Source organism: Giraffa tippelskirchi, chromosome 5 (genome assembly GCF_054371585.1).
Source record: "Giraffa tippelskirchi isolate mGirTip1 chromosome 5, T2T-mGirTip1v1.2.pri, whole genome shotgun sequence".
NCBI classification, from domain to species: domain Eukaryota; kingdom Metazoa; phylum Chordata; class Mammalia; order Artiodactyla; family Giraffidae; genus Giraffa; species Giraffa tippelskirchi.
The window spans coordinates 183,476,273-183,498,146 of NC_137279.1; the positions used below are offsets into that span (position 1 = coordinate 183,476,273).

Consider the following 21,874-nt stretch of genomic DNA (forward strand, 5'->3'; position numbering starts at 1 on the left):
ACAGAGCCCATCCTACCTCAGAGACAAGTTTTCTTGACATCTCTCCTTTTGAGCCCAAGCATCAGTCATCAACTAATAAACACCACATGTTGCTCTATCCTATCTGGCTGTTGCTAACTGCATTCTTCCCTCTCTTTCACTCCAAACATATCAAGGTCCTTGATCAGGGCAGAAATGATCTTCATTGCCACTAGTGAGCAATGAAAAGCTAAAATAAATCAATAATGGGCAAGTGTTCAGGCACATTAAACGGAGAAATTTACCAAGACTAAACTCATGCTTCATCAATAAAATGAAGATTTGGAACAGCTCTACTACTGACCAAAAAAAACTCAAATGTTTTGCACAAAGTGAGCAGAACATTCCTCATCCTAACTTAAGCCATCCTAAAAAAATGGAATTAAGTGGTGAGGACTGAACTTTTTGCTTTAAAAAAATAGAACAATCCCCCCTCTTCCATCCCATCACCTGTGAAATTGACGATAGAAGAAATTATTTAAGATTCATAACGTATTCTACCACTTCAGAAAAACTAGTCCATCTGTCTGAAAATAGCTGACCAGGGACTTGGCTACTTACCTTCTGACTGTACTTCAATTATCACTTGCAAGGGGGCAATCCACCTACATACACCAAATTCAGGCAGCACCACAATCTCATTTGGGAAAAAGGAGTTTCCAGAGTGAGTCAGGTCTCTGCAACAGGTTCCTGTCAGGCTGAGGGATACTGCCACTAGCTTCTTTCCATCACACAGTCAGCAAGAGGTCACATTTCCTTCCAGCTCTTCAGAGACTGAATTAAGTTTCTCAGTCTCAAAGACTTGGCAAACTCTACCCATTCCATCTTTCACTTTTTAAAGAAACAGGACCACACTACTTCTCAGTAACTTAGAAAGTTAAGAAAAATGCAGTGAGACAGGTATTTTCCATATCACACAGAATACAGCATGCTATTAATTATTTCAGGTCTGATTTCCACACAGGAATGAGTTTCATAAATGTTTTTCTTTTTTTAACACCAGAGAAAATACTGAAAAATTCAAGATCAGAATGACAAACCTTTACAGGGAAACCCCTTTATTCATTCAATCAAACTGCTGTTTCTCCCCCAATGAGAAATAAAAACATATGAAGATCTTAAGATCGCTAGGATATTATGTAATATTCACAGAAGGCAACATAATCAATCAATGCTGGAAAATTCTGAGAACTACACACAAGTAATAAACATAGGTCTTAACCACCAACTTGAAAAAAAAAAACTAGTAAAAGAAAATGTATGCAAACAATTTTATACACTGATTTCTTCTATTATAAGTATGCCTCCTAGAAGGAATAACAAGTATGTAGGGGGTATATTCAACTTTATTTGCCTGTACTTTGTGTTTTAAATATACGGTTTATCTAAGAAAACGACACAAAAGGAAGTGACCTGGAATAAAAGAGGTGTTTTGGGAGACTTCAAGAAAGTAACAATCTGTCTAGACTTCAGTTTATTCATTTTTTAAAGATGGTGAATACTGAACATACAACTTAACTTCTGAAGTTTCAAGTTGTAGACTGGGCTTCACAAGCATAAACAGGACATCCCACCAAGTGCTAATTACTGGAAAGGTGAAAACACAAGCGTATCAACAATTTTTAAGATTGTTTTGTTTTCTCATTAAGACAGGTTTCACAACCTCTGTATTTTATAGTTACTTTGATAAGATTAGTGTGAGTATCATTTCCGAAAAAATACCCGTCCTTGAAGTTTTCTTATGTGTTACAAACAGGGCTTACAGTTTAATTAATAATAGAGTATCAATGCTGCTGCTGCTGCTGCTAAGTCGCTTCAGTCATGTCCGACTCTGTGTGACCCCACAGATGGAAGCCCACCAGGCTCCGCCGTCCCTAGGATTCTCCAGGCAAGAATACTGGAGTGGGTTGCCATATCCTTCTCCAATGCATGAAAGTGAAAAGTGAAAGTGAAGTCGCTCAGTCGTGTCCGACTCCTAGCAACCCCATGGACTGCAGCCTACCAGGCTCCTCCGTCCATGGGATTTTCCAGGCAAGAATACTGGAGTGGGGTGCCATTGCCTTCTCCGAGGGTATCAATACTGGTTCATTAATTGTGACAAACATACCGTATTAACATAAAATGTTAATAATAGAAGAAATTGGGTATAGGGAATATAGGGACTGTTACTGTTTCCCTAACCCTAAAATATGTATGTTGAAGTCCTAACACCAAGTACCCTAGAATGGACATCATTTGAAGATAGGGTCTTTACAGATAAGACTAGTGTCCTTATAAAAAGGAGAAATCTGGACATAGAGATATGCAGAGAGAAGACGGTACAAAGAGATACAGGAAGAAGATGGCCATCTACCAGCCTAAGAAAGAGGCCTGGAAGAGATCCTTCCCTCACTAGGTCTCAGAAGGAACGAATTCTGCCAAGCTCTTGATTTCTGACTTCTAGCCTCCAGATCTGTGGGATGATATATTGCTGTTGTTTAAGCCACTCAGTCTGTGCTACTTTGTATGGCAGCCCTAGCAAACCAATACATGAATTCTGAACAATCCTTGCAATTTCCTGTTATTCTCAAACAAAAAGTTCATTAAAAAAAAAAAAAAGACAAAGGTAATGGTATCCACATCTCACAATTATAAGAGGATCAAAGCAGACAGGTAATTGGGAAATCCCTGCTCAATGGGAAAAAAATCCATTATCTCAATACACAGTAAGCGACCAGCTAGGAGTAGAATCCAGGTTCCATTCAGTGTTTTCCATAACATGTTATTCGAAAGGGATATAAAGGTGGTGTAAGTGAGGGACTATGCTGAAATAGATTATCTATCTAAATATCATGTCCCAAATGAACAGAATCCAAGAGAGTCACTTTATAATACTGGGCTAGGTTCTGCAGTAAGTAGTGGCTTTGGCACCAAAAAAATTAACTGGGCTCAAATCCGTGTGCTCCACCTATTAGCTGGGCAAGATACTTACTCTCTTCATCTTCCAAACATGGCCTACAGCTCACAAGACTGCCACAGGAATTAAAAAGTATACAAAAAGTGTAAATTGCCTGGCATTCAGCAAGTGATGTCACACATTAAGGTATGTTCAGCTGCAACCCTAGAGTGGTGATAGGGAGATACTTAGAAACGTCTCTACGAGAAAACAGATTTCACCCCTGATTCTACCTTCCTGCTAATATATTAGTAAGCAATCAGGTATCTTCCTACACAAAACAATAAAGTGTTTTATACTGGCTAAACAGGTACGTGTTGCACTGAAGAGGTGCAGAGAAGCAAGAAAAGGTCAAATGTTAAGGTCCTGACCTTTGAAGAATAAATCCCTTTGCTGATGAATGGTAGCAGGGAAAATCAATAGCAAACTAAGAGGCCATTCACTTTGAACTTACCTCAATATCCCCAGTGTACATGACTTGTGGTATCTTCTCCTAAAAATTTGCTCAATGGGTATCTATTAGGCTCAGGACCATCTATGCAACTAACCCTTCATCATTAGAGAAACAGAATGAAAAGCACAGTCAGCAACTTAAATATTATCTTTGACCCCAGAGGCTCCTCTCCTATATCCTGAGGGGAGGGTGACAGCAATTTTTGTTCCTATTTTAAATGTGTTATCACTGGGGAACACAACATTCCTATTTTTTAGAGGAACTCTCAGCTTTTCTAACTTAATAAAGATACTACAGGCTATGTTAACTAATCACCTATGGCCTCCTTCCAGTTCTCATTATGATAAACCTTCTTAAAAGCTAAGTTAAACAGCCAATCATAATACAACTATTTTTAAATGAAATTATTAAGACCTTGGGCTTCCTCCAATTAAAAAAAAAATAAAAAGAGGACCTTGGACTGAATCAGTGGTACACATTGCAATCAGAGATTTTAAAAAAGTCCATCTATCATTCCAATCCCAAAGAAGAGCAATGCCCAAAAATGTTCAAACTACTATACAAATGTGCTCAGTTCACATGCTAGCAAGGTAATGCTCAAAATTCTTCAAGCTAGGCTTCAACAGTATGTGAACTGTGAACTTCCGGATGTACAAGCTGGGTTTAGAAAAGGCAGAGGAACCAGATGTCAAATTGCCAACATCCACTGGATCACAGAAAAAACAAGGGAATTCCAGAAAAAACATCTACTTCTGCTTTACTGACTACGCTAAAGCCTTTGACTGTGTGGATCACAACAAACTGGAAAATTCTTTAAGAGAAGGGAATACCAGACCACCTGACCTGCCTCCTGTGAAACTTGTATGCAGGTCAAGAAGCAACAGTTACAACCAGACATGGAACAATGGACTAGTTCCAAACTGGAAAGGAGTACATCAAGGCTGTATACTGTCACTCTGTTTATTTCATGTCTATGCAGAGTACATAATGTGAAATGCTGCTCTGGATGAATCACAAGCTGGAATCAAGACTGCCAAGAGAAATATCAATAACCTCAGATATGCAGATGATACCACTCTAATGGCAGAAAGTGAAGAGGACTACAGAGCCTCTTGATGAGGGTGAAAGAGGAGACTGAAAAAGCTGGCTTAAAAGTCAACATTCAAAAAACTAAAATTATGGGATCCGGCCTCATCACTTCACGGCAAATAGATATGGAAACAGTGACAGATTTTACTTTCTTGGGCTCCAAAATCACTGCAGATGGTGACTGCAGTCATGAAATTAAAAGACACTTGCTCCTTGGAAGGAAAGCTATGACAAACCTAGACAGCATGTTAAAATGCAGAGACACCACTTTGCTGACAAAGGTCCGTATGGTCAAAGCTATGGTTTTTCCAGGAGTCATATACTGATGTGAAAGTTGGACCATAAAGAAGGCTGAGCATCGAAGAATTGATGCTTTTGAACTGTGGTGTTGGAGAAGACTCTTGAGAGTCCCTTGGACTGCAAGGAGATCAAACCAGTCAATTCAAAAGGAAATCAAGCCTGAATATTCATTGGAAGGACTGATGCTGAAGCTGAAGCTCCAATACTTTGGCCACCTGATGTGAAGAGCTCACTCAATGGAAAAGACCCTGATGTTAGGAAAGATTGAAGGCGAGAGGGAGAAAGGGACAATAGAGGATGAGATGGTTGGATGGCATCACCGACTCAATGGACATGAGTTTGAGCAAATTCAGGGAGATAGTGAAGGACAGAGAAGCCTGGCATGCTGCAGTCCAGGGGGTCGCAAAGAGTCGCACACGACTTAGCAATTGAACAACAATGATCTATCAAGAGACCTTCAGGAAACTGAAAAAGGAATTCTAAACCACTGATTTATGTACACACTTTACAGATTCCAAGGATTAGGTCTGTGGTCTCTCTTCATCAAGTAATCATCCCACTATCGGTACACAGACAGCTGCTACTTACACGGAGTTCTATATAAAGCTTGTTCTACATTAAGTAAGTCTGTTTACAACTCTCTTAGGAGATAAGCTGTTTGATATCTTTTACAGACATATCTTTACAGGATCAAATATCTTCCCCAAACAAGTCCATCACACAGAGATTTAAAGAGGGGAAAATATATGTTTAAATTTATTTCCTTGTATGTTACAACTATTACTGCTTTGAATTATGAACATTGCAGGGTATCTCAATAACTAAATCATACCAATTTATCCATTCCTGAAGAAGTATGAGCCCTAAGAGTTGCAGAGTCCCATACACATGTAGCTATCAAGCACCTGAAATGTGGCTGGCCTGAACTGGGATGAGGTGTAGGTATAAAATACAGGATTTCAAAGACAGTACAAAACTCAGAATGCAAAATGTCTCATTAATTATTTTTATATTAATTACATGTTGAAATGAGAATGTGTTGGATATATTAAATTATATAAAATATATCATTAATTTCATCTGCTTCTTTGTATTTATTATCTTAATGTAGCTGATAGGAAATTTGATATTACGTATGGCTCACACTGCACTTCTCTTGGATGGCACCGTCCTAAAGGACAATGATTATGTCTTTTCAAATGCTCAAGTTTTGAAACTTATTCAGTATTAGTCACTTTTAAATTCATCATTTATTTTTGTAGTTTCTAGTCTTTATTCACTTCATTCATCCCTCACTTTCCTGTTGAGGGAAAACCTGATGTCTTTGTTTCTGCACTTTACCAGATGAGGGGAGAAAAAAAGACAGGGATGTCTTAAACACACACACACACACCTCTACACAAAAAAAATGAAAAATAACTTCAAGATCTGCTATCATTCTGGATCTTACCAGTCACCTCGGTCTACAAAAGAAATCAAGAACCCAACCTCCTGCTTCCATCTAAAATGAATTAATTAAGGCACTATTCAAAGTTATCTAAATTTAGAGACCGCCTAACTATTCCAAGCCCAGATAGACCCAAACACTCAACCAGAACTCAGTTCAGGGGACTTCCCTGGTGGTCCAGAGGCTAAGACTCTTCAGGGTGACTCTCCCAATGCAGGGGGATCAGGTTCAATTCCTTATCAGGAGAACTAGATCCCACATGCTGCGACTAAAGATGCCACAACTAAAGATCCTGCATGTTGCAACTAAGACGTAGCAAAGCCAAGTAAATATTTAAAAAAATAAAGAACTCAGTTCAGATACATGTGACCAGTGAAATTCCCCTCTCTGGCTCATAATGAATAGCTTATTAACTACATAAAGAAATAGGTCTAATTATTTTCTAGAACATCTTGTATTTTTTTTTAAAGGAACAAAATCGAATTCATCAGATTTATACATGAAAGCTCCAGGTTCCCATAATTTCAAGATTCTAAATGATCTGGCCCCTATGCCTACTTCTTCAACATCATCTCAAACCACTCTCTCCCCATTCAATCCCTATACTGGAGCCACAAAGGCCTTATTTCTGTTTCTGAACACTTACAGGCATTTACAGTCTCAGCACCTTTATACCTGCCGTTCTTGCTATATGAACACACTTCTGCAGTCTACAGCATGGTTGGCTCCTTTCTCCTCCTTCAGATCTCAGCTTATCACCCAACTCAAAAAGGTCTCTCTTCCTTAGCATTCTACCTAATGACACGTCACTGTTATTCTATAGTCCTACTTCTTTCCTAACACTAAGGAAACCTGAAACTATCTTATCTGCCTTCCCAAACTAGAAGGTAAGCTCCCCAAGAACAGGAATCCTGTCTGTCTTGCTCACTGCTGATTATCCCCAGCATAGAGAATAGGCACAGTAACAAGCACTCAAGGATATACTGACTGAATGAATCAAAAAACTCAAAAGCAGCTTTAAAAGACTCTAAAAGAATCTTAGAGGGGAAAATCTAGTGGGCTTATTTTTTAAAGTATGCAACTGGCTTCCTATGTAAGGGCCCTCCCTAAGCCCTTCTAGTTTTTGTTTTCCAGTTTCCAGTACTAAAGTCTCTGGAAGAACTGTCACAGTTCCACACAGTGAAAAACAAGAAGTATGGAAATTTCAAGTATATTTTCCTTGCTGAGTCTGGAGAGAGAAGAAAGGTTTATTTAAGGTGAAATAAAGCACTAATAATAAAATCACTGAGTATTTGTACAAGATTAGACAAATAAATGGAACAAAACGCAAAGTTTAAAAATATACCCTATTAATACACTCTCAAAAAGGTGACTTTTCAAAACACTAGAAAAAAGGATAAATGGACAGTTGAGACAACTGATCAACGAGTTAATACAAAATGTTAAGAGTCCTTCTTATCATAAACAAAACTAAAATTCCAGATATACTAAAGAAATGTAAAAAAGCAAGCCACTAAAAAAGAAAATACTACTGTCTATTTGATAGGTCTAAGTATGCTAACGGAGAAGGCAATGGCACCCCACTCCAGTACTCTTGCCTGGAAAATCCCATGGACGGAAGAGCCTGGTAGGCTGCAGTCCATGGGGTTGCGAAGAGTCCAACATGATGGAGCGACTTCACTTTCACTTTTCCTTTTCATGCACTGGAGAAGGAAACGGCAAGCCACTCCAGTGTTCTTGCCTGGAGAATCCCAGGGACGGGGGAGCCTGGTGGGCTGCCATATACGGGGTCGCACAGAGTCAGACACGACTGAAGCGACTTAGCAGCAGCAGCAGCAAATATGCTAAAAATATTATCATTAATTTTCTCAAAGATAAAAAAACTGTATCCATCATAAAAGGACAATAATAATAGAATAGTAGCCAGGCACACCTCTAAATGCTTTATATATTCGCTTATTTATTACTCCCATTTTACATATAAGGAAACTGTCCACCATCTGAAATACTATTTCACCTCTGTTTCATTCAGAGAACAAAAGAGAGCTCTTAGAAATTAAAAATATAAGAATACATATCCATCAATTCCACTTCTGGATATTTATCGAAAAGCACCGAAATCAGGATCTCAAAGAAATGTTTGCACTCCTATGTTCACTACAGCACTATTACAACAGCCAAGATGTGGAAAAAACCTAAATGTCCATTAACAGGTAAATAAAGGAAATGTGATGGATGGAATACTACTGAGTCTTAAAAAAGAATTCTGTAATATGTAACAGCACACATGAACCTCAAAGACATTATGTTAAGTGATATAAGCCAGTTAGAGAAAAACAAAAACTGAATGATTCCTTACACGAGGTATCTGATATGAGGTATCTAAAATAAATAAATTTATAAATTCAAAGAGTAGACTTGTTTTGGGAGTGGGAAAAGGGGGAAATGGCCAGTTATTGATCAATGTGCATCAAGTTTCAGTTAAGAAAGATGAATAAGCTTAAGAGATCCGTTCTATAATGCTGTACCTGTAGTCAACAACAAGGTACTCTACACTTAAAAATCTGCTAAGAGGGTAGATTTCATCTCAAGTATTCTTATCACACTAAAATAAAACTTAAAAATAACTTATCATCCATGATGCCAGCAAATTAAAAAGCCTTCATGACAGATGAGGAAAAAAGTTGTTTGTAGTTTATTGCAAATAGAATCCCTGATTCACCTGAGAAAATTTAAAGAACCAACTACTTATCGCCAGTTTGTCCTGGTAGCTGTAGAAAGGCAACAGTTTCTGCAAATGTGTGAAGGGCACTTTGTAGACAGTGAGGCTGTTCAGAGTTATATGAAAAAGCTGGACTGACTAAACAAAAATCTTGCTGACTATTAAAAAAAATAGTAAGTATACATATAAAAATAAAATATATGAACACAAGTTTAAAAAATACAATATTAGAAAACACAACCAAGGAAATCTCTCGAACAAAAAACACAGAGATGGAAACAGTAGAAAAAAAGTTAAAATTAGAGGCTCAGTCTAAAAGATACAACATCCAGTTAATCCCAATTAATTCCAGAAAAAGAGTAGAGAAAATAAAGAAGAGAAAAATCAAGGACATAATCTCAGAAAATATCCCAGAACTCAGTAACGTAAGTTTCAGTCCCTTGAGTGGTCAGCACATTAGATGAAAACAGCCACACCAAGGACGTCATTATGAAACTTCAGAACACTGGGAATACTGGAAAAAAGTTTCAGAGGTTACAAACAGGTTATACGCAAATGTAACTGACATCTCACCAATAGTGAAAGCGAAAGGCAACAGAGCAATATTTTCAAAATTCTGATGGAAAATTATTTCCAAACTAGAAATCTACATCTAGCCAAAGTAATGATCAACATAAGAGCAATATAAAGGCATTTCAAGACATGTATGTCCAAAAAACTTACCTGTTGTATACCCCTTTCTCAGGAAGCTAATGGAGAAGTGTTCCTTCAAAGTAAGACTGTCAAAAAGGAAGGGACAGGACATGGCGAAAGATAACAAAACCAGGAGGAAAAAATCACCGGGATGATGTTGGGATAACAACATCACAGCTCCCTAGTTAAAGCACATGCTCAGAATGAAGCAGATTAGAAAATATCTCTAAGATAAAATTTATAATATAACCAAAATGTTTAAAGTATTGAGAAAGATTTACACTTCTGGGTAGAGTTTAGAAAGAAATTAATAATAAGAACATAAAAACTAAGCAAAACAGACCAGAAAAAGATAAATATTAACAAAAGAGAAAACAACCAGTTGTACAAATAAGAAAAATTAACCACAGTATACAATGTGATTTAGCTGTGAATAAGCTATACATAACCTTAATATTGTTAACAATGAATACTGCTCTCTAACTAAAATTACATTACAGTCAGAGTGACAATAAATATGGATGTGTGAGGAGGTCAGAGAATTCTACCACTATCCAAGGTAAGAATAGATAATACCCCAAACTGGAAAATCCATAAGTAGCCAAATAAGCTGACTATTTAGAGGTAATACCAAAGAGACAGTGAAGAGTTGGGAATGACTGCTTCTAGGGACTGGGAAGGAGGTGGGAGGGACTGTTTTTCATCAAATGCTTTATGAAGGGACTTTCCTGGTAGGCCAGCAGCTAAGACTCTACACTCCCAATGCAAGGGGCCTAGAGTTCGACCCCTGGTCAGGGAACTAAATCACACATGCTGCAACTAAGAGTTCACACGCTGCAACTAAAAAAAAAAAAAAGGCCCTGTGGAGCGATGATCTGACACAACTATGTACAGGATTTTTGTACATGTATTAATTAAAAAAGTGAAACAAAAAAAGGCTTAAATAAATATAGAAAATGCTTTTAAAATTTAAGAAAAGAAATTATACTATGGGGGGAAATCTACTATATACATGAATTTATTCATGTTCATCACACAGTTATCTAAGACATGGAAAACTGAGAGAAAAGCCTAAAATGTTTACCAAAAAGAAACTAGTTACATAAATTATATGGAACATCCAATGATGAAATATCATGAGTCATTTAAAAATGCAAACAGAATGTTAAAACAAGAACCAGGTGACAAAAAAGCACAACTCCAATTTTGATTACACATATCTGCGTAACATATGCATAAAAAGAGTCTGTTCCCCAAATTAACAGTGACTATATATGTGTCAAGTTTATGGCTGATCTTTTTTAATGCATTCAAGTGAATGAACATGTTATTTAAAAACTCAAAAGGAATCTTCTGGACAAAAAAGCATAACACTGGTTTTAGAAGGCACTAAAATTACTATTAGTTCCTTTTACCATCATGCATTTACCTTATCTGAACAATGATTTGACTTGCAGCACACCACAGACAGACGCAGTGCCACTGGCTTCTCCAAATCACCAAGTCAGAATACAACTCTGAAATGAGAAGAAATAAGCAATGATAAAATAGCTACCCAAACCTTGCAGATTGCACCTTGAAATACAGATGCTTGGAATCTATAAGCAGAAACTCTCCTTTAGCTCTCAACTTCACTCCAAGTGGACACAGGATTCTCTCTCAAAGTATACTGGCTTGAGGGTCTCTGTCTCCTAAACTCATTTTCATTCACCCCACCTCGTTCCACTAAGGCTGCAGTAGGGAAAGCTAAAACCTTCCTCTTGTAATCTGATACCTTTCACTGGCAGTATTTCAGGTGCTATGGTTTGCATTATTCAGGCTGAATTTGCAAACTCCTTAATTCAACTTGGAGAATAACTTCAGAAGAATTAGATGTTTTAAACAAAAACTTTCAAGTAGGCTGAACTACTGATAAATGTAACAAATACATTTCAAGTTAAAACAACTCTCCACATTCATCCCTCAAAGCACAAGAAAACCTTTCAGATCCAAGTGTTTAAATATTTCCTGATCTACACATTAACATGGCCACATATCAAAGCAATGCAGCATTATACCAAACAGAAAAACAAAGTTCCAACATCAGCAAATTCAATATGTAGTTAACATCCTCACTCCTAGTTTAAGTTTTATCATTCATTCAAAATACTGTAAAGTAGGAAGGCATGCCAAGTTGCTTCAGTCGTGTCTGACTCTTTGGGACCCCATGGACCATAGCCTGTCAGCTCCTCTGTCCATGGGACTCTCCAGGCAAGAATACTAAGAGTGAGTTGCCATGCTCTCCTCCAGGGGATCTACCCAATCCAGGGATCGAACCCATGTCTCTTATGTCTCCTGCACTGGCAGGCAGGTTCTTTACCACTAGCCCTACCTGGGAAGCCCAGAGTAGGAAGGCACCCAAAAATTAAATAATCTGAGGATGCAATCTTGCCATTAATCTTTTCTTTTTTCACTTATTCATTTACTCAATCAAGGATACCCACCTTAGCTCTCTCTGAAACCTGTGGTTTGCACATAGCTGAAGCCTTGCCTATTTAGCCAGGAAAGACAGGAATGCGTTTCCTTAAGCTAATCTCTCAATACCTGTCAGGCCCTCAGCCGAGAGCCTCCTATCCTCTCAACCAAGCTCATTCTTAGGAGGGTCTCCTTCCCCAGCAAGCTGTCCTGGGCTCACCTAGGCTGGGTCAGGTACTGTTTCTCGGTGTTACCCTAGACAACAGACCCTATGTCAGTTAATACTCACAGGGCTGCAAAGTCTACCACCTAACACTGATATGTGTCTGCTGAGTCAACTGAATACACAAGCGATAAACTCTTGACCTACACCAAAGGTTATCAGATAATTAACATTACAAAGAGGCAACAAAAACCTACTGTTAAAACTAACAGGATAAGTTACCAGAAGAAATTACTATTCAGTCAGTCCATTTAGCAAATTTATGACAATGTTGGTCTATATTTACTTAGTTGATAAACAGCAAAACCACAGCACTTACAAGAACTCATTCTTTCAAAATACTTTTGTATATATTCTTGCAGGTCATTCTGGGAGTTCATCCTAGATTACATCAACCAGAACCTCTTTCCCCGCTTCTAAATGCAGGGGCACAGGGGCTCACATGAGTCAGCTTGAGGGAACCCCTGCTGACTCCTACAAAACTGGTAACTGTTTACAATGCACTGATTAAAGAACTATTCCAATACATCTACCTTTTAACATTCTAACCAGTTAACAACACACACACTCTCTCTCTCCTCTCTCCGTCTCTCACTAATAATGTGTGCTAGTTTCAAAAGCAAGTTGAATAAAAGTGAACAAAAGAGGACACTGTCTTCTATTCAAGTTAACCCAAAGTAGCCAATAAATGACAAAATTTGATCTTACCCACTCCCCAATTAAAAAAAAAAATACTAGGAACTGATGAGATTATGACAGCTAGGCAAATAACTCTTTAGGGTTTTACTTCAGAGAACTGTGCAATGTCTTGCTCCAAGTAGCTTCTCTGGTTTCAAGCAGGCACACCAAGACTGAATCCAAGACTGGTGAATTCACTATGTATGAATGGTTTTGAAGAGAAAGGCAAATACTGCCAAACGTGTCCAGGATACAGGGCCTTCTATGCTTGGGAGGTGAGCAAATGATGTCAAAAGCTCAACCTGTTTTTGTACATTCGTTAAGAACAGTTTCTACATTTTCTTTTTTGGCTGCCAGCATGTCCTGTAGGATCTTAGTTGCTCATTGCTCAGTTCAGTTGCTCACTCGCCTCCGACTCTTTGCGACCCCATGGACTGCATGCAGCACGCCAGGCTTCCCTGTCCATCACCAACTCCCGGAGCTTGCTCAAACTCATGTCCATTCAGTCAGCGATGCCATCCAACCACCTCATCCTCTGTCATCCCCTTCTCCTGCCTTCAATCTTTCCCAGCATCAGGGTCTTTTCTGATGAGTCAGTTCTTCGCATCAGGTGGCCCAAGTATTGGAGTTTCAGCTTCTGCATCAATCCTTCCAATGAATATTCAAGACTGATTTCTTTTAGGGTTGACTTGTTGGATCTCCTTGCAGTCCAAGGGACTCTCAAGAGTCTTCTCCAACACCACAGTTAAAAAGCATCAATTCTTCAGGGCTCAGGTTTCTTTATGGTCCAACTCTCACATCCACACATGACTATTGGAAAAACCACAGCTTTGATCTATATGTCATTTAAATCTATACGGATCTTTGTCGGTAAAGTAATGTCTCTGCTTTTTAATATGCTGTTGCTCAGCCAGGGATCAAACCCCAGGCCACTGCAGTGAAAGCATGAAGTCTTAACCACTGGACCTCCAGGGAACTCCCCAATTTCTACTTTTTTTTTTAAAATGGTAGAAAAATATCAAGGTATTTTATGACATGTGAAAATTCTACGAAATTCCAATTTCAGTATCTATGAACAGCTTTACTGGAACACAGCCACATTCATTCGTTTATAATAACTAACTGCTTTCATATATAGCAGCAGACTAGACGCAAAAGTGACTACAAGCAGAGGTCTCACTACTTAGAGCTGCTACAAATTCTGATGAAATAATTGTCACTAAAAAGCATTTCAAGTACCATGTATTCTGTCATATCACATTTTGTTACTATTTAATCACCAGCATGTATCACTTATGTCAAAACAAAAGAAAAATGACTTTGAATGTTACCCCTTTTAAGACACAGTGTGGAGTGTGCTTTTTTAAATCCAATTAGATGGCAACACTCTGTATTTATTATGAAATGACATCATAGCTGTGCCAAGAACACAAGAGTAGACATTACCAAACTAAGTACTTACACAATATTCCCAATTCACTGGAAACCAAGCAATGGAAAAAAAAATCTAAATTTAAAACAGAGTATCTTATCACAACAGAAAATCTTTATAAAACCAAAAAAAATAAAGGCTATACAACCAAAGTAAGTTTCTGAGTATTGTATCTGTTAGCATAAGAAGAAAAGTCATTTAATTCTAGTGAGTTAATTAAGTCATGTTTGACTACAGCAGCCTAAGAAATGTGTCTAAAGAAAATGAACTTAAGACTATTAGCCTTTTGGTTTGAAGGGCAATAGGAGCAATATAAGTAGTCAATTAAAAATAGGGCAGATGGAGGAGAAAGTGCTGACCTAAGTAACTATGAAAATAAGTGAAACAAACAAGATAAAAAGCAAAAAGAACTGCGTATAACCACTGTATTCTAGTTGTTAAAATTATTCCAGTTGTAAAGTTGTTAGAGGGTGCATGTGCGCGTGGTAAGTCGCTTCAGTTGTGTCCGACTCTTTGCGACTCTATGGATCGTAGCCCGCCAGGTTCCCCTGTCCATGAGATTCTTCAGGCAACAATACTGGAGTAGGTTATCATGCCCTCCTCCAGAGAATCTTCCCAAACCAAGGATAAAACCCACGTCTCTTATGTCTCTTGCATTGGAAGGCGGGTTCTTTGCCACTAGTGTCACCTGGGAAGCTCCTGTTAAAGGGTTCAAGTTCAGTTCAGTTGCTCAGTCGTGTCCGACTCTGCAATCCCATGGACTGCAGCACACCAGGCTTCCCTGTCCATCACCAACTCCTGGAGCTTGCTCAAACTCAAGTCCATTCAGTCCGTGATGTCATCCAACCATCTCATCCTCTATCATCCCCCTCTCCTCTTGCCTTCAATCTTTCCCAGCATCAGGGTCTTTTCAAATGAGTCAGTTCTTCACATCAGATGGCCAAAATATTGGAGATTCAGCTTCAGCATCAGTCCTTCCAATGAATATTCAGGGCTGATTTCCTTTAGGATGGACTGGTTGGATCTCCTTGCAGTCCAACGGACTCTCAAGTGCCGTCTCCAACACCACAGTTAAAAAGCATCAACTGTTCGGGGCTCAGGTTTCTTTATGGTCCAACTCTCACATTCCATACGTGACTACTGGGAAAACCATAGCTTTGACTATACAGATCTTTGTCGGCAAAGTAATGTCTCTGATTTTTAATACACTGTCTAGGTTTGTCATAGCTGTTAAAGGGTACAGGTTAACAATCCTGAAACCACTATACTATACGTATACTGGAACTAATGAGTAAATGCATGGCAGATGATGACAGTCAAGATTCACACTGTTGGAAGTGGGAGGTTATACATAAAAAAGGAGAAGACTAGAATGATCAATGAGGTACTGGATTAGAGTTGGAGGTATCAGTAATCATGTTTATAGACAGAAATTGATATATATAGAAATATAAAATACTTACAGGTGTTTATATAAGTATACAGAATATATGTATTAGTATATATATAATATTTCTTGCATTGCCAGCTGAGAAGCAACTACCCTCCAGCACCCAGATCTTGATTTCTAATACATTCTCCAATAACAGAAACCAAGACTCCTTGGAGAAATGGCTGAATCTAGGGTTGGGGAAAGGGATACACAATATGAGCTTGGGAGTACCTTACAGTGCCAGAAAGTAAAGAAGTGCTAAACAGTAACAAAAAAGCAACACCACATACAATGAAGGTGGTATGTCAAAAGGACACTCCTGTCCAACTGAAAGAGCTCTCAACAGTAACAATCAGAAAAACTGTAACAAAATTAAGTATTGGATTATAACAAAAATACCCATGAATCCATACTAATATAAGTAAGTGACTGAATAAATAAGTGGATGAGAAAAGACTAATCTCATGCAAAAGAATTAAAATAATTTATGTATATACTCCACAATCAGAGGTGGAATATAACTCTCCACTCAAGTGGAGGTGAGTGTGTCTAATTTCTTTTAGTGTACACTATGGAAGGAAAGGAAGTAATTTATACTTGAGAAATCTAATCAGATAATCAAGGTTAACAAGAAGTCACATTGATAGCACGTACTCCTTAATATGACGTTGGCACTTTACCTCGGTGGTCTTCCTCCCCCAAATCCGTAACATTAGTCTCAGTTCAGTTCAGTCGCTCAGTCGTGTCTGACTCTTTGTGACCCCATGAACCGCAGCATGCCAGGCCTCCCTGTCCATCACCAACTCCTGGAGTCCACCCAAACCCATGTCCACTGATGGGTTGGTGATGCCATCCAACCATCTCATCCTCGTAGTCCCCTTCTCCTCCTGCCCTCAATCTTTCCCAGCATCAGGGTCTTTTCAAATGAGCTCTCTGAATCAGGTGGCCAAAGTATTGGAGATTCAGCTTCAACATCAGTCCTTTCAATGAATATTCAGGTACTCAATGAGAAAAATATTAGACAAATCCCAACCGAGGGACAGTCTATAATATAGCTAACCAGCAATCCTCAAAGCTGTTAAGATCACCAAAAATCAAAAAAAGTGTGAGGAACTGTCACAGCCAAAAGAAGCCTAAGGAGACATGACAACTTAATGTATATCCTAAATGAGAATCTGGAACAGGAAAAGTACATTAGATAAAAACTAAGAAAATTCAAGCATGGACTTCAGTTAGTTAGAATGTACCAACACTGATTCATCAGTTGGGACCAATGTACCACAGTAATGTTAGTAGGTGTTAACAGGGGCAACAAGTGTTAACAGGAAAAGGGTGTTAAATGGGGTATACATGGGAACCTACTCTACTATTTTCCCAGACTGTCTGTAAATCAAATTGTCCAAAAAAAAAAAAAGGTTTGTTTTCAAAAAAACCAAATGATTCTTGGTGGTGTTTCATGGCTCTTGATGATTCAAGAGATATTATTGATACTGCTCAGTGGTTTAGTGAAGTCAGTGATGAGTCTGAAGCAACTAAACACTATGAACAGTCTGTATGGAACAACTTCTGATGAAAATTTTTTCAAAAAAGTTGAGAGAACATTAATTCAATATAGTCTGAACTTGAATGTTAAGACGTACAGAAATACTGATTATAAAAATGTGTGGAGAAGGAAGGGCTGAGTTGAACATATTTACAAAGCTTCTGAAAATGTAAGCTTATGGTTTACTTACTGTACCGCTCATCAGCAGGTACTTGACAAAAAAAATCTCTCATGTGCTACTGACCCAGTATTGTCAAGAGTGACTTTCATTCCCTCTCAGTCCACTTTTGCAGACTTAACAATCATCATTTCTATGAATTTTTGTCAGAAGTACATGATGTCTGACTTGCCCTAGCAAACAGCAGTTAAATGGCTTAGCAGCAGTAAAATTCATTGCGATTTGCTTTTAAGCTCAAAACTGATTTTGTGAATTTTTCTGAAGAATCACCTTTAAACACCATTAATGGATACTTAATGGCTTTTGAAATTAACTTTTGCTGCACACTTAATAACATTTCTTAATAAATCCACTTGAAAATTAACAAAACAGCACTTCTACGGAAAACATATACTACAGCAAATTACACTGATCATTTGTTTGAATCAAAAGTGATGTTACTTTCTTCACTTCCTGTACCAGCAAAAGTTAAAACAAGCAAGAGCTTCATTCCCATACGAGTTTGCAGCAGGGCTATTTTCTCAGCTGAAGCTACATTTCAGTGTATTTCCTCAGTGCAAGTGCAAGGGAAATACCTGTATTTCAACATCCACCTGAATGCAAGTGAGATGCTTCCCCTTAATCTTCAGTTGGAAATGATTAATGTGCAGTGTAATGGGGGGTAAAAAGCAAATATCAAGAAAACAATCTAACAGAATTCTATAAATGCCTTCCAAGTAAAAAATATGCTCAACTAAAATAATATAATCATGGATTAATATTAGTATTTGGCAGGACCTATCTCTGTGAAAACAAACTGTCAAAGATGACATATGTAAACTCTCACTACATGTTTCATCATTAACAGATGAACATTTGCCACCAATTTTGATGGGTTAACTTTGGACCCCAATTAAGGGAAGTGCTATCCCCCCAAAAGAATCCCATTCTTCTCACTAACACAACTGTATTATAAAAACTGTATTCAATTTACCTAACTGTCTAACAGTCATTTAGCGCAAATGCCCAAATAAGAATGTGAAGTTGCTCAGTCATGTCCGACTCTTTGTGACCCCATGGACTGTAGCCTACCGGGTTCCACTGTCCATGGGATTCTCCAGGCAAGAGTACTGGAGTGGGTTGCCATCTCCTTCTCCAGGAGATCTTCCTGACCCAAGGATTGAACCCGGGTCTCCCGCATTGTAGGCAGACGCTTTACCGTTTGAGACATCAGGGAAGTCATAAACCCTTAATAAACAGTAATTCTCACAACCATAGGGTCTCAAATGGTAGAATATGTCACTTTTTTAAATACTCTAACAACGTACAATAATGCAAATAAAATTAGCAATCAATCAACCTAGAGCAATTTGCAAAGCATTAACCGACAAACTCTGGACATGAACTTAAGCCAATTCCTCCATGAAATACTGGCGTACAGAGAAGCCTGGTGTGCTGCAGTGGATGGAGTGGCAAAGAGCTGGACATGACTGAACAACAGCATCCAATAATGAAAGAAAAGAAAGTGAAATTGCTCAGTCATGTCCGACTCTTTGTGACCCTATGGACAGTAGCCCACCAGGCTCCTCAGTCCATGGGATTTTCCAGGCAAGAATACTGGAGTGGGTTGCCATTTTCTTCTCCATCTTCCCAACCCAGGGATTGAACTCAGGTCTCCCACACTGCAGGCAGACTCTAACTCTGACCCACCAGGGAATCCTATAATAAAAGAAACATGCTCTAAAACCAGACTGCCTAGATACTGATTTTCACACTACCAACTAGTAACTTTGAGATCTGTGATAAGCTTCTTAATTAAAGCTCACCATCTCTGTTTTCTGTAAAACTGGTTCCTACTAGAAGTGAAGTGAAGTGAAGGTCACTCAGTCGTGTCCAACTCTTTGTGACCCCATGGGCTATATATAGTCCATGGAATTCTCCAGGCCAGAATACTGGAGTGGTAGCTGTTCCCTTCTCCAGGGGATCTTCCCAACCCAAGGATCAAACCCAGGTCTCCCACATTACAGGTAGATTCTTTATCAGCTGAGCCACAAGGGAAGCCCTCCTACTATAAAGGGTTATGAAAATTGAATAAATTAATATGCATAAAGTTACTTAAGGTACTTATTAGCACACCATTAGTACTCATTATAACATACTAGTCAGGTCAGTATCAAGGTGACAGTTAATAGACAAGACTTCAACTAGCTGCTATGGGTAGTCACGTGGTTGTTAAACAATTACCTTCTCCTGATAATTCAGAATTTGGATTTATGGCAGACTCAGAATATAAGACACATACATCTTCAAAATCTCGTAAAGACGCAGAACACTCTGGAAAGAAACCCAAACCTATACTTGATTCCAGGCTGAGTGAGCATGACCCCTAAATGACACCAGTATTCTGTGCCCCAGGTTCTCAATTTACAAGAACGGAGAGTAATCAACAGGCCATCTGTGTACCCAACAGTTCCTACCTAGACAGGGAGTTTTTAAAATCTTGCTCTCGGGCTATGCACGAGTGCCTCAGAGCAAAATTATAACATCTCATCTGAATCTTCTGGCTTATCCAGCATATAAGACTGTTGGAAAAATAACACCTACTTTTCCAGAATTTCTTTATCACATGACAACTTTTTATAAGCTTTCACCATTTCCTTACAACTTAAGCCTCTATTTCCTTGAAAAATAGTAATACTAACCATGTACTACTACTAGACTATTTTATTTTTGAGGGCAAGTACTTGATTAAATTTCTTTCTGTATCCCCAGTGTTGGGTGACAAATAAATGAGTAAATATTAGTTATATAATGTGGCTTTTTACTATGGTAAAATATACATAACACAAAACATACCAGTGGCATTTAGAACATTCACATTGTTATGCGACCAGCACCAGTGTCCATCTCCAAAACTTTTTCATCTTGCAAAACACAAACTGTGTGCCCACTTAAAAAGTAACACACCCCACCACCATTCTATCAGCACTCTGTCTCTCTGAAAGGTGACTACTCTAGATACCTTATACAAGTGGAATCATACAGTACTGTCCTTTCATATCTAACATGTCACCTAGTGTGTCTTAAAGGTTCATCTATGTTGCAGCAAATACAGTTTTTAAAAAGGGGAAAGTGTGCACAATCATTTGCCTGAGCAAACTAAATGTTTAATTCTTTTTACCAAGTTTTTTCATTTCAGTAATAAATGCATTGTAAAATATCAAATTCTACAAGAGTACATAATGAAAAGAAGTCTCCTTCCCAATTTCTACCCTCCCTATCCTCAACTTCCAGTCCCCCTCTCAGGTTTAATTTTTCTATTTTGGAACACAACAACCAACCACATATTGCCTTGCCTTAAGGATGTCCTACTAGTAAGATACTCAGTTGGTCTATTGCTACTGCTACTGCTAAGTTGCTTCAGTCGTGTCCGACTCTGTGCGACCCCATAGACGGCAGCCCACCAGGCTCCGCCGTCCCTGGGATTCTCCAGGCAAGAATACTGGAGTGGGTTGCCGTTTCCTTCTCCAGAGCATGAAAGGGAAAAGTGAAAGTGAAGTCGCTCAGTCGTCCGACTCTTAGCAACCCCGTGGACTGTAGCCTACCAGGCTCCTCCGTCCATGGGATTTTCCAGGCAAGAGTACTGGAGTGGGGTGCCATTGCCCTATTCCTCTGTTCTAAAAATACTGATATTTCTAAAAACTCAGGGATCAAACTGGTATCTTGGGTCATTTTGCATCTTCTGCATTGGCAGGCAATTCTTGACCACTGTGCCACCTCTAAAAATACTAACGGGGAAATTTACTGGTGATCCAGTGGTTAGGACTCACACTTAACATAGCAGGGGGCATGGGTGTGATCCCTGGTCGGGAAACTAAGATTCTGCATGCCATGCAGCACAAACCAAATTAAAAATAAATTAAAATACTAACATAAAGATCCAAAACAATGAACATAAAACATTCCACAAGTACTTCACTGAGTTAACATTTACCGAGTACACCCAATGGGTATCGTCTTTGCTGGGCAGCATATTGAGGCAACAAAGAGCACAGGCTATGGTGTCATGTAACAACTAGTTTAAAGCATTTTGATTTTTTTAAGTCTCAGTTTCCTGATCTATAAAATAAGGGCAACACTATCTCATAAGCTATTGTAGTGATTAAATGAGAAAAACATCTAAATCATAGTACAGTGCATAGTAACATAGCAAGGACTCATATAAATAATAGTAATAAATAACTTTTTAAATAATTGTTAATATCCTTCACTGGGCACTGTGGAAAGCACAAAGATA

The 21,874-nt window shown here is 38.5% G+C and overlaps 1 protein-coding gene across 10 annotated transcripts in view; it reads right to left on the reverse strand.

The window, feature by feature from the left end:
• The window catches only part of THRAP3 (thyroid hormone receptor associated protein 3), a 70,767-nt gene that overhangs the window by 32,806 nt on the left and 16,087 nt on the right, over positions 1-21,874 (reverse strand). For 7 of the 10 annotated variants that reach the window (XM_081488860.1, XM_081488864.1, XM_081488855.1 and 4 more), the window contains exon 2: positions 11,088-11,175. The gene's annotated coding sequence lies outside the window, so the exon portion shown is untranslated. Of the gene's footprint in view, positions 1-9,688; positions 9,745-11,087; positions 11,176-21,874 lie in introns of all 10 variants that reach the window. The other 3 variants (XM_081488863.1, XM_081488858.1, XM_081488859.1) reach the window with 1 other exon arrangement.